General features: G+C 40.0%; 1 protein-coding gene across 1 annotated transcript in view; it reads left to right on the top strand.

The window, feature by feature from the left end:
- Positions 1 to 11,112, top strand: part of MRPS6 (mitochondrial ribosomal protein S6) — a 46,591-nt gene that overhangs the window by 16,827 nt on the left and 18,652 nt on the right. The gene's annotated exons all lie outside the window — the stretch shown is intronic.

Here is an 11,112-nt window from a genome sequence, read left to right as displayed (position 1 = left end):
TCTTTGTAACATAGCTGTATTACCTTGGCCAACTTAGCACTTTTTAATTTTGCTCACTGCTTCTAGTTTTGGCGTTTTTTTTCAGTTTCTCATTTCTCTTACGGCAACGACAGGAGGATATTTAATCTCATGTTGTAGCACTTAAAAACACGATAGCTGTTAGTAGCTTTCTGTCTTTTTTTTTTTTTTTCCTCTGTAAGAAAACTTTTGTCTTCTGATTTTATCCACTGTAAATTCCATTACTGAAAAGTTGCTGTATTTAAAAAAAAGGGGGAAGAGAATAAAAACCAAAAACACACCCCTGGAGATGAAAAACTGGCAATGGAGGAGATAGGGGGAAGGAAAAAAGAAATACTCTTTATTTGGGTTTTGTAGTATATTGGACCAGAAGAGTATATATTCAGCCTCTTCAGTCTCCAAACCTTTAGTACCTAATTGGAGTTAGCCTCTTTTTAGAGAAAAATCTGTACGTAGGTTCTACCACATGGGAAAGAGAGAAGTTTGCATGTCTTCAGCTTGGTAAGCCCACTGAAAAACATCTCTTTTCCTTTGCTGCGTATGTCTGGAAGGAAATACTCTGCAGCCCTACTAGCCCTACTGAGTCTGTGAGGGGAGAAAAACAAGTGGGAAGAATAGGAAGGGGAAGTGGGGGGGAAAGAGGTAGGAGTGATCCTTATTCTCCAGAGTCCTTTTGCCTCATATCTTCTCCTGCTTCCCCTTTCACCCTGTCAAACCTTTTTTTTAAGGAATGACTCCTGAGGGATTCTATGTCAGGAGATAACGAGCGTGAGCAGTTGTAATCTATGTCAGCAATTGAGGTTTGCCCTTAGATTCCTCAAGAAAAGTGAAACTTTTCCCAGGTGATCACAGACAATTGGTAGGTCTTGAAGTGCTGTGGTTCTTTTGTGAAGGGTAGATGCCTGAGGCAGGGATGACCAGTTTCCAGGTGTGGAGGACATGCGTGTGCAGCAGGTTGGTGGAGCTCAGCAGACCAAAAGGTTGTGGTCCACTTCCCCCTTAGTAAAGCACAGAATGTGGCCATCCTGGGTGCTCTTACCCTTCTGCTATACCAAGTCAGTGCCTGTTTTTGGGTGCAGGGGCCAGCTGACAGTGTGTGGCTATACTTAGGGTATTAAACTTCCTTGTCCTCCAGGACAGAGTGGTCGTATCCAGGCTTCCTGTGAAAATAATTCCTCCAGTTGTTTTTGCTCCCAGGCTAGTCTCGGGACTTGTTTGGCAGAGCACAAACTGGCTAGGCCAAAAACGGTCTGCGGGACCATGCTGACGGTTCAATAGCATTGATTCAAGGGTCCAGCAATGTTTCCTTGGCACATAATGAAGAATTGGTCCCTATGGGTGAAGTAGTTCTGTAGAGATGAGATTTGGGTGTTAATCCTGCCTTTGACTGCTAAAGAAAGTTTTCTTTCCAGTGCAGTGGTGATGTAAGCTGCAGGCTGTCCAAATAGCTTTTAGTAGTAGGATGTATAATACATATTTTCAGATAAAGTGATTAACTTCTATTTTTGTGGGGTTTTTGTTTGTTTTGTTGTTTTTGAATCAATGGACTCCCATTCATTCCAAGACTTCAAACAGAGGCTGAGATGCCACACCTTTCTTCAATTTGTTTAGTTGTAGCCGGTGAAAAGTAGACTACTCTTAACTGGAAATACAGTAATAAGTGTAGGAGTGGTGTTGCAATATGCGTAGAAGGGGATAGTTACCATACCTGAGTCTTGATGTTAATACCAGTGTGACAAGACACGTTTTCTTGTGGTTTGTGTGGCTGGCTTCGTTCAGAAGAATACTTTAGATCTGTTTTAATGGTAAATTAAATTGTAATAATGGTAAAAATGTAGTAAAATTGTGTGAAATCCGTTAATGGCATCTTAAATTACTTCGTTAGTGGGCTGGGTTGGGAAGGATGGTACTATAAGACAGATGTAAAACACAGTTAATTGTTTCTATGCAGGATGAAGTAATCTAGGGCAAAATTTGATCTAATGATGAAAAGATAACTTGAGGAGGGTAAAGATAAGTCTCAGACCCACAATATCTTCTCGAAAAGGCTGGGATCTGGCTAATACGCCTAGTTTGGCACAGGGAGAGAGACTAGTGTACCAGGCGCTGTCCCTCAGTAACTTGGCATGTCTTTCTATCAGTGGCTGATACTTGGATTTTCCAGACCAGTCCTGTTTGCTCTCAATATTAACAAATGTATCGCCACCTAACCTGTGAAGCCAGGTTAGCTCAGGGACCCTTTTGCTTGGCTGCCATTGCTTCATCTGTGCTTGCTTTTTTCCCAGGGTGCCTTACGTGGTTAGGAAGCTGAAGGCATGGCTTTTATTGCCACCTGAAGAGTGGTTTGCTTGTAATGGCTTTTCCCAGCTTGTTTTTCCTCCTTTCTTCTCCCCCAAGTCACTTGCTATTTAAAGAGAATGCTGTTTAAAGAGTTAGTGCACAGGATGCCTGTATTCTGTTCAATATAACTACAGTCAGATCCATGGTGAAATTATCCATTGACTGTGGCGGGGGGGGAGTCACAATCCTACGCAAATGTACGGTGCAGCCTTTAACTGTTGAATCTGAGATGCTCCATCTCCCAGTTAATGTATTCTCACTTTTGCTAAACTAACAAGTTGCTGAATTAATCATAGCAGTAATTGGCAGTCAGTCAGGATCTTAAAAAAAAAAAAAAATACTTTGCATCCCCCTATCTTTGAACCTGTTATTGTGAAGAAGCTTTTAAGCAAATTATTTCTCCAGTGCTGCTTCTCTGCAGTCATTTAAAAATTTGTTTCTATGCTACTCTCTGCCTAATACCGGCCTCTTCAGTTGTATTCTCTTTTCATGTCTTGGAGGTCATAGAAATTGCTAATGTTATTTGTATATAACCGTTTAATAAAAGACCCTCCTAGAGAAAAAAAATATAAATTACAAGGCTTCAAGCAAACTGTCTACCGGTGAGTAAGTACCTTGCCCTTTGTTACAAACCTTAGTATAAGAGGTTGCTTGAGGATTTTTTTTTATAGCGTAAACATGCCTTTGCTAATCTTCTGATTGTGATCTACATGGAAGAGGTGTTTAACCCAGGTTAATACATTTCGGCTTAAACACCAACTTTTTGGTCCAGTAAAACTACAAAGTGTCTCCCATGATGGACAGTCAGTTCCATAAATTTTAATGCCTGGCCACCGTCTTGGTGGGACTGGCTAGTTGTGTGGGGGTAGATCCAGGAGGACACGTGCTTCTGTCTTGCAGCGATTGGTTTATTTATTGCCTTGAGCTTAGAACGACGGTCTTGAAAAACTTATTTTGGAATGTCACCTTTTTTGTTGTTATTTCCCTTAACTTATTTTTCTGTTAAGATATTTGAGTTTTCTCCCAGAAACTGGATAGAAGCCTTTTATTTAAAAAGAAAAAAAAAAAGAGGCTTCCTGAGAGCTTAATAGTACATTCTGGGAGACTAATCTTATTTAATTTTTTTTTAAATGACTGATTTGATGCTATTCTCTGCCAAAGTTTGATTTTTTTTTTGTTGTTGTTGTTTTTGTAATTTTTCCTGTTAGCTTTTACTAATACCTGAAAGGAAACAGTGAGAGATTGTAAGAAATTAAAATGGCCTTCAGTATACCGCTTGCGTATTTTCTACTTCTCTACTTCTGTGTTCCCCTTTTCACCCTAGTCCCAGAAGGGCCAGCATGAGACTTCTGATGCAAGTCATGAGAGTACTGTAACTGAGTAGTGGAAAGGATTTCCCACAAGGTTACAGTGAAGCGAACAGAGCCGTCAAAGGATCTCTGTGCGAACACTTAAAGCAGAAGATGCTTACAACTTTAAAACGTACAGCTTTATTTTTTATATATATATTTTTTTAAATCCTAAGATAAAGGAGGTGTTGGGAAATGCTCCCGTTCAGAGAACAGGATACATGGAAGAGGTTGGAGTTGCTCAGCTCTAGCTTTCTTGAGGAAATCTTTGGATTTAGCATGTATAGCGAAGCAAAAATACTCATCTGTTAATTTGGTATTCTGTATGTTCTGTGCCCTTAAATGTAATTGTTTTGAAAATAAAACTAACCTTGTTATGTGATGTTAAAAAGCAGACTTGTGTGCAATGTTTTAAATTTTTTTTAAAGAAAATGTTTGTATATAATTAAATGGTTTAATGTGCTTTAATTGGCCTAAGGTAAAGAGTAGTCCTAGAATGTAAACATATATAATTAGGATTTCTGATTTCACTGTGAGATCTCTGAACTCTCTTGTTTTGCAAAGTGGTTTGTTTTGTTTACAAAACACTTTCTATTATTTCTTTTTATGGTGTTGGTTTAAAGGCATTTGCTTCACTTCTGTTCTAATATTGAATTCATGGTATAGTGACATCTGGTGACACTTAGCATTATCAGTTTCACTGTGTAAAGTCAGACACTTTGAGCAAAAATGGTAATGATATGACAATTCTCTGTGTCTATGAATACACGTTTTTAAATGAGGTGGTTATAAAAATAGTTGCTGTGCAAAATGTTAGTAGTCTTCTTCAAGAAGAAAGCAAATTTTCTAATATCACTAGAGCAGTCTCTTCATTCATCTTATTTTTAAAGCACAGTGTCAAAGTGATGCTGCTTTACCTTGTATCTCTGATATAATGTTTTTTTAGATATCTGTGAAGTATTTTGGTTTTTGTTGCTGTTGTATTTTTCTGCAGATTTTATATAAAATACCAGTTAATGAACTGCCTTTTTGGTTTTTTTTTAACTATTCAACTAAAATACATTTCAGACCAAAACCAAATGATATCATATAGCATTTGAAACCTGCCTTTTTCCTTGTCCCTTGTTTTTTTTTTTTTTGAAATAAGCCAAATGGGCATGTAGATAAGATCACTATAATGGATCCAGGTCTCTTTTGGTAAAGTGTTATTTAAAGGTCTGTTAAGATCTTATAAGACAATATACCGAAAAAAGTTATTGTAGTAGGAATATAGATTTAGAAGTGTTAATGAGATTAATACAGCTTAATTATATTGTAAGTTGCTACTGTCCTTAATGACAAGCTTTTTGTCATAGAAACGATGTATGATAAATTAATTTTGGTCTAGTGTATAGAATTATCATATTGCTATAAATCTTTGAAGTAAATCTGATGCAAAATTTTCATAGTTAGCATTGCTGGCCCTGTGTATACTGTTCTTTGTATACTGTACGCATATTATTTTGCCTACTGCATTAGTCTTCAAACTAAAACTCTTATTAGAGAGTATTTGGATACTTCAGACTGTGTTTCTTGCAGTTTACATTCCTTTACCATGGCATTTTGTCCTGTCTAAAAGTATTGTATGGAAATGTTTAAAACTTCTGTACAAAGTTTCAATAAAAATAGAGGAAAAAAAAAAACAAAACCAAACTAACAGCAGCATAGATATTTGTGAAGCTATTTTGGAGAACCTGTTCATAATTGCCATATGTATTCTTACTTGTAGTAAGCCTTGCATCCATCAGTATAAAGATACTTCCTATTTTTCTCCATTATTAAAAGGCAGACTTCTTGAAGCAGGGTGGGGACATTTGTTTAGAGAAGTAAAAAAAAAAAAAAACCAAACAAAAAAAACCCCAAACAAAAAAAAAACAAAAAAAAACCCCCCAAACCCAGACTATGTTCTTAAAAATTGCCAGAAGAACTTAAAGATCCAAGATATGGGTGGGTGCAGAGTTTGGCTGCAAAAACTTTAGGCCAACTCATGTTGTGGGGAGGTGGGGCCAGGGTGGGGTGGGCTGGACTGATCTGTGGCCTGAAGCTTGGGATGCTGACAAGGCAAGGCTAGCTGTCTGACGCGCCTTGCAGAGCAGCAACGTGCATGCAAAACAAAATATGGGTGAGCCCTCTTTAGCAGAGCAGCCTTGTTGGATATCATGCGAAATTGCAATTTTTTAAAATTGTTTTTCCCCTCCTTTTCATTACATGCCCTGCTCAGCTGCTGCTTAACCAATTCTTGAGTGGGACAGGCACTTTCTTACTTGATTCTGGAGGGCCCTTGAGTACCTCTAGTTGTGCTTTGCTATCACTCTGGGACTGCCCCAGCCTGGATGTCTCAGTGCCTGTCTTCTGTTTATTTCTGACTGTGATCTAGAAATAGGTCCTGATGCCCAAGTCCTCCAAGGAGCCTGTGCCAGCGGTCACACTCTGAGAATGATGTGTGTGATGCTGTCTTCTTGCTTGTAGGAGGCAGTTCCAGCTTGTGGTACTTGGTGCTTAGATAGTTGCCTTTGGGGAGGGAAGGATACCTTCTCATGATTTTTGTTTGAAAAAGATTAAAATGTTGACACAATTCTGTAAGCGGAGACCAAACATGAGTCTTCCACTTCCTTCTCCCCTGTGTCCCTGGGCCCCATAAGGACATATTTGAACTAATAGCTGTGGAAAGCATGGTGTGAATCGAGATTTATCTGTTGTCCAGTGATGATGGTTCAGCGAGGAGGGGGGCAGGCTTGGTGTTCAATCACCTGTGGATTGGGCATTAAGACGTTCTTTTAGAGATGGGATGTTGGCAAAAACTGCAACAAGGACGTTAAACCCAGATTTTCAGCTGCAGAGAAAATGCTGCATTTGTCAGAATTATTCTTGGTATTCTTTTGCTGCTGTGTTGTAAAAGAAAAGTGGAAGCTTTGCTGTTGTTATTTGAGGGAACGGATAAAACATATTTTTGGAGAGGGAGCTTTAGATTTGGGATGAGAAATAAGCCGTTTTCTGCCCGCAGACTTGGTTTGGATTTGTTATTTCCATGAGGGAGTGGGACTCCTGTGTTTTCATTAGTTAGCTGTTAATTAATTGGTTATCTAATTAGTTTATTGGGTGATTATTCAGTGAGCAGCTTTTCATTTCATTGATTTTAAAAGAGGTTCAAGAAGCCTCTTTGTCATCAGCTGATTCCATTTGTATTAGTTAGCAAAGACTCTGTTAATCCCCAATTCACTCATGTTTGAGACTGTTTCTTTGGGTGTGGAGTCCTGGCCCAGGCAAGTTGTGGACACGTTCAATAAATGCTGCAGCAGCAGCATTCATTTTGTGGGTTCACTGGAAAAACCCGAGTAGGTGGTGGTAATGAGCACTCTTGCCTGCTGGCTCTGAAGTGAATTATCCCTCCTTGGATGTGGCTGTCCTAGTTTGCCCTGTGTGTGTTCTCATGCCGGGAAAGTGAACAAGCCAGGAGGTCTCAGCTCTGTGCTCTCTTCCTCCCTGTCAAACAACCACATTTAATCAGGTTGTACTTAGTGATTTGCTTTTTTGACTTTTTTTTTTTTTTGAGGTGTTCGCAGACTGATAGGAATAAGGTGACAATTTGACTTCATGGTCATGGTGTTTATAACCCTTTAATTTGTCAGTAACTATTTTTAATACTTATCTGAACCAGGAAATTAGTTTCATATATATGCTGTAGCATACAGGAGAATATGACCAAGAAACTGTCAAGGTTCACTTTCACTTGTGCACACCAATTGGTGGAAAAACCTTAAATGCTATTCTGGTTCAGAGCCAAAAATGGTTACTTTTCTGCAAAAGTGTGAGAATTGAAAAGTTCTGGCTGTGGCCCTCACATACTCTTTGGAAAGTTTTTTTTTTTTTTTTTTACTAACCACGTTCAGCTGTTTCTTAGTCCCAACTCTTTGTTCTTCTACAGCAGTAAGGGTGCATGTGATGGTGTAACAGTGATGTGTTAGGAAACGGATCTTTAGTCTTTAAAAGATGACTCATGGAAGGGAGCTCTTCAGTGGCATAGGCTAGTCTGGATGGTGCTTGCGGTACACCCTAGGTTTGGAGTGTTGGGGACTTGTTAGGAATATATCCTGATGCCCGACTGCTACAATGGATGCTTTGAACAATTGCAGGTACTTCTCCGAAGGCCGGGCTATTGCTGGCACTCCAAGGCTGGAAGCCTCCAACCCAGAGAATGTAAAAAAATGTTTGGCCTTCACAGCTGTGACTCAACCAAGCTAGTGTTTGTCTGTTTGCCATGCAGTGCCCGTTTCCTTTGCCACTGCACAGATTTCCCCCAGTTAGAGAGGTGTGAAAGCTGATTTGAAAAATACTGAACGCACCCAGAGCAATTACAGTGGGAGAACCTCTGCGTGGTTTGGAGCTGCCTGCTCGTGTGCCATGTTGGACAGCAGGAAGAGTACCAGGCTCAGTATTGTGTGGCACAGAGGCGGCTTAGGTTGTGAGCTCCGGTCACGTTGTGTACCGTTTGCAACACACCAAAGCCCTTTTCCTTCCCGATAATACCACTGACTTTGTCCCTGAAGCATCCAGGGAAGCAGACAGTAACAACAGCAGTGTGACGGTGGTTTGGTTTGTATTCCTTCGCTAACTTGCAGAGAAGCTCGTGAATGGAGGTGCCAGGCAGCTGAAGGAGCTCTGCATTCAGGCAGCCTTTTCCTTTTGAACACTTGGGGCAGGGAATGATGGACTTCAGCTTACCTTGGAAATAGCAGCCATCGCTTTTGGACCCTTTCTGTCAGTGTCTGTAAGTCTTCCAAGCTGGTATTAAACGTGCAGGTGGATAGAAAAGCTTAAAGTAAGTTGATGAGAGAAAATACTAGGGCAGACCTACAGGCAGTGTATGGAGATGGAAACGAGGTTGAGTTAGAACAGAGAGATTGAAAGAAAGAGCTTGTTTACGAATAGAGATCTTACCTAGAATTAAAGTCTTGTCTTGAGAAATTTGGTAGCATAGGTGACATTCTCAAGAAATAAGCCTCCAAACTCAAGTTCCAGCTCAATTCTAGTGCTGGGTTGTATGGGTTATTTTTCATCCACAGCCTGTTTCCATAGGAATTAAGTCATATTAAACATCTTGCCAGGTAAAATTGCACCACAAGACCTCTTATCTAGAGGGAGCGTAACTGGATTTCTCAAGAAAGCAGTAAACTGTAAGTCAGCTGTAATCTTGGAAGATAGGGAGGGAGGAAGAAAGAGCAAAACTTCTGCTCTCTGTGGCAGTTAAAATCCTGAGTACGTCTAAAAATACTGTCGTGCACAGGTTTTCTTTTTCAAACTTGTCTATGGATGACTTTGTTCAGATCTTGATTAGACTAGGCTGCATCGTTGAGTGTGGCTTTACATTTTGCTTATCTCAGGGTCTTCTGAAGGTGGATCCGTGAGGCTGGACAACTGCAGTCCAAACGCTTGAGGAATCAAAGGGAAAGTTTGAGAAGTCAGTAAAAGTCCTAGGGTATATTAAACCTGGCAGCTCACTGTTTTGGGGAGAGGAATTGATGACCTGGATTGGCAGACTGCAACCAGGTATCCCATTGCAACGTGCTCAGGCAGAGGTTACCAGAGAGAAGTACAGAGATGGTGAAAGAAACATTGGCTTCTTGACTGTGGGTCCAGCCTCTGTATCACGCGATTGGAGTAGGCTTCTTTTCCTCTCACCTTCCCCTTTTTCTGCTCCTGCTGTTATCTTTTTGTTCTGTTCATTGGAATGTCTTCTGTTTTCCATCTTAAACATAACAAATCTGGAAACAACAGGAATTATATGTGAGTGTGTGCATGTGTGTGTGTGTTTATGCATTTCAAAGGCCAGGGAGAAAAGGTTTTTGAAAATAACTCCCTCCATGTTCTGTTGGTCTGGGTTGGTTGTTTATTTTGTTTTGTGGTGTGGGTTTTTTTTTTTTCCCACTCTTGATTATTTAAGCTTAATGAATATATAAAGTAAACTTGATGAAATCACATCTAAAAGTCATGAGAGGATCAAAGCTTACTTGTAGTTTCTGGTAAGCTTGGTCTTACTAAGTTTCTGTTTCTGATAAGTAGACTTCAGCTGGCCAGGAGCATTACATTGAAGTCCGTATTATAATTTATTGTGGTTGAGGAGAAAAGGGTAAGTTTCTAAATGGAGTTTAACACCTTCTAGTGTTCTTTTTAGAAATTATCAAGAGTATCAGCTCTCTAAAATGAATTAAATTCAGCAATGTCCAGTGTTGAGACTGATGTGTTAATTTAACTGTGACTTGGTATTTATAGGGTACTTGTATTGCTGGGGTTTTAGTTCAGTTTCTTTAATAATTTCCTTTGATCTTAACTGTCAAGTTAAAAAAAGAAAGATATATTGTGGAATTTAGATTCTTTTCAAAAGAAAGTTGGATTTTGGAAAAGATACTAGCATCACTGACTGTGAAAGTTGCTGCTTCCTCTGCATCCAAGTCCCTGGGTTTCATATTTGCACCAGGTGAAGTTGCTAGCTCCTTGGCTTGTACCCCATTAAAATACTAATGAAAGATCTGTTTTGACGATGGGGTGTTATTTTTTAATTCAGATTGAGTCAATTTTGATCACTCCCCCAAACTTATTTTTGGTGACTCGCCTGCTATAACTTTCTTGCCATTTGCCAAATGTGTTTCTAGAATAGCATCACACCTCTTTGTTTGTTCAATGTTTGATGGAAGTACGAAATGGTTATCGCTTTCGGGAGCACCTGGGATTCTCCCATTTGTTCCTGATTCTATATTGGGAAAATGGTGCTGTTGTAGTTGCAGAAACCTCTGTCCCTACCTAGTGCTGGCCTATGTCCAGCTTCCCCTAGGCTGATCCCTCCCCACCCCTGCCCGGATCTGAACTTCCAGGTAGGCGTCCAAAGTCCTCGCATTTGTGTTGCTCAGTTTCTGGACATCCTGATTGCGCTCACTGGTCACATGCAGGCTGTTTTTAGCAGGGGTGCAGCACGGCTCCCGTATCTTCCGTTTGCTTGATCGATGGCTTTTATCTTTGTTTTGATCTTTTATGAATAGTATGTGCCCTTTAGTGGTTGTACCCTACTCAGGACTGCTGTTCTGCATTGTTTATGCTTTTGTAGTAATTGCAGCTTTGCGTCTTGCACCAGGAGTTCAAGTTTGTTCCGTAGGCAGATAAAGAACAACCCTGCTGCTAGCTGTGTTGTATGCCTGGCTATCTTTTTTACTAATATGGGCACTAATTTTTTCTTTGCTGTCCATTCTTAATCTGCTGATTACTTTTTCCTGTTTGCTGTGTCTTCTTGTGTACTAAACCAGGGTGTGACAATTAAATGGCTCTTTCCAGATTCCCCTTGTTTCTCATTGGCATAAGAAAGAAGAGGAGCTTT

This window comes from Leptosomus discolor, chromosome 1, assembly GCF_034619465.1.
Source record: "Leptosomus discolor isolate bLepDis1 chromosome 1, bLepDis1.hap2, whole genome shotgun sequence".
NCBI classification, from domain to species: domain Eukaryota; kingdom Metazoa; phylum Chordata; class Aves; order Leptosomiformes; family Leptosomidae; genus Leptosomus; species Leptosomus discolor.
The sequence above is the reverse complement of the archived record's forward strand: the minus strand, read 5'-3'. Positions and strand labels throughout refer to the sequence as shown.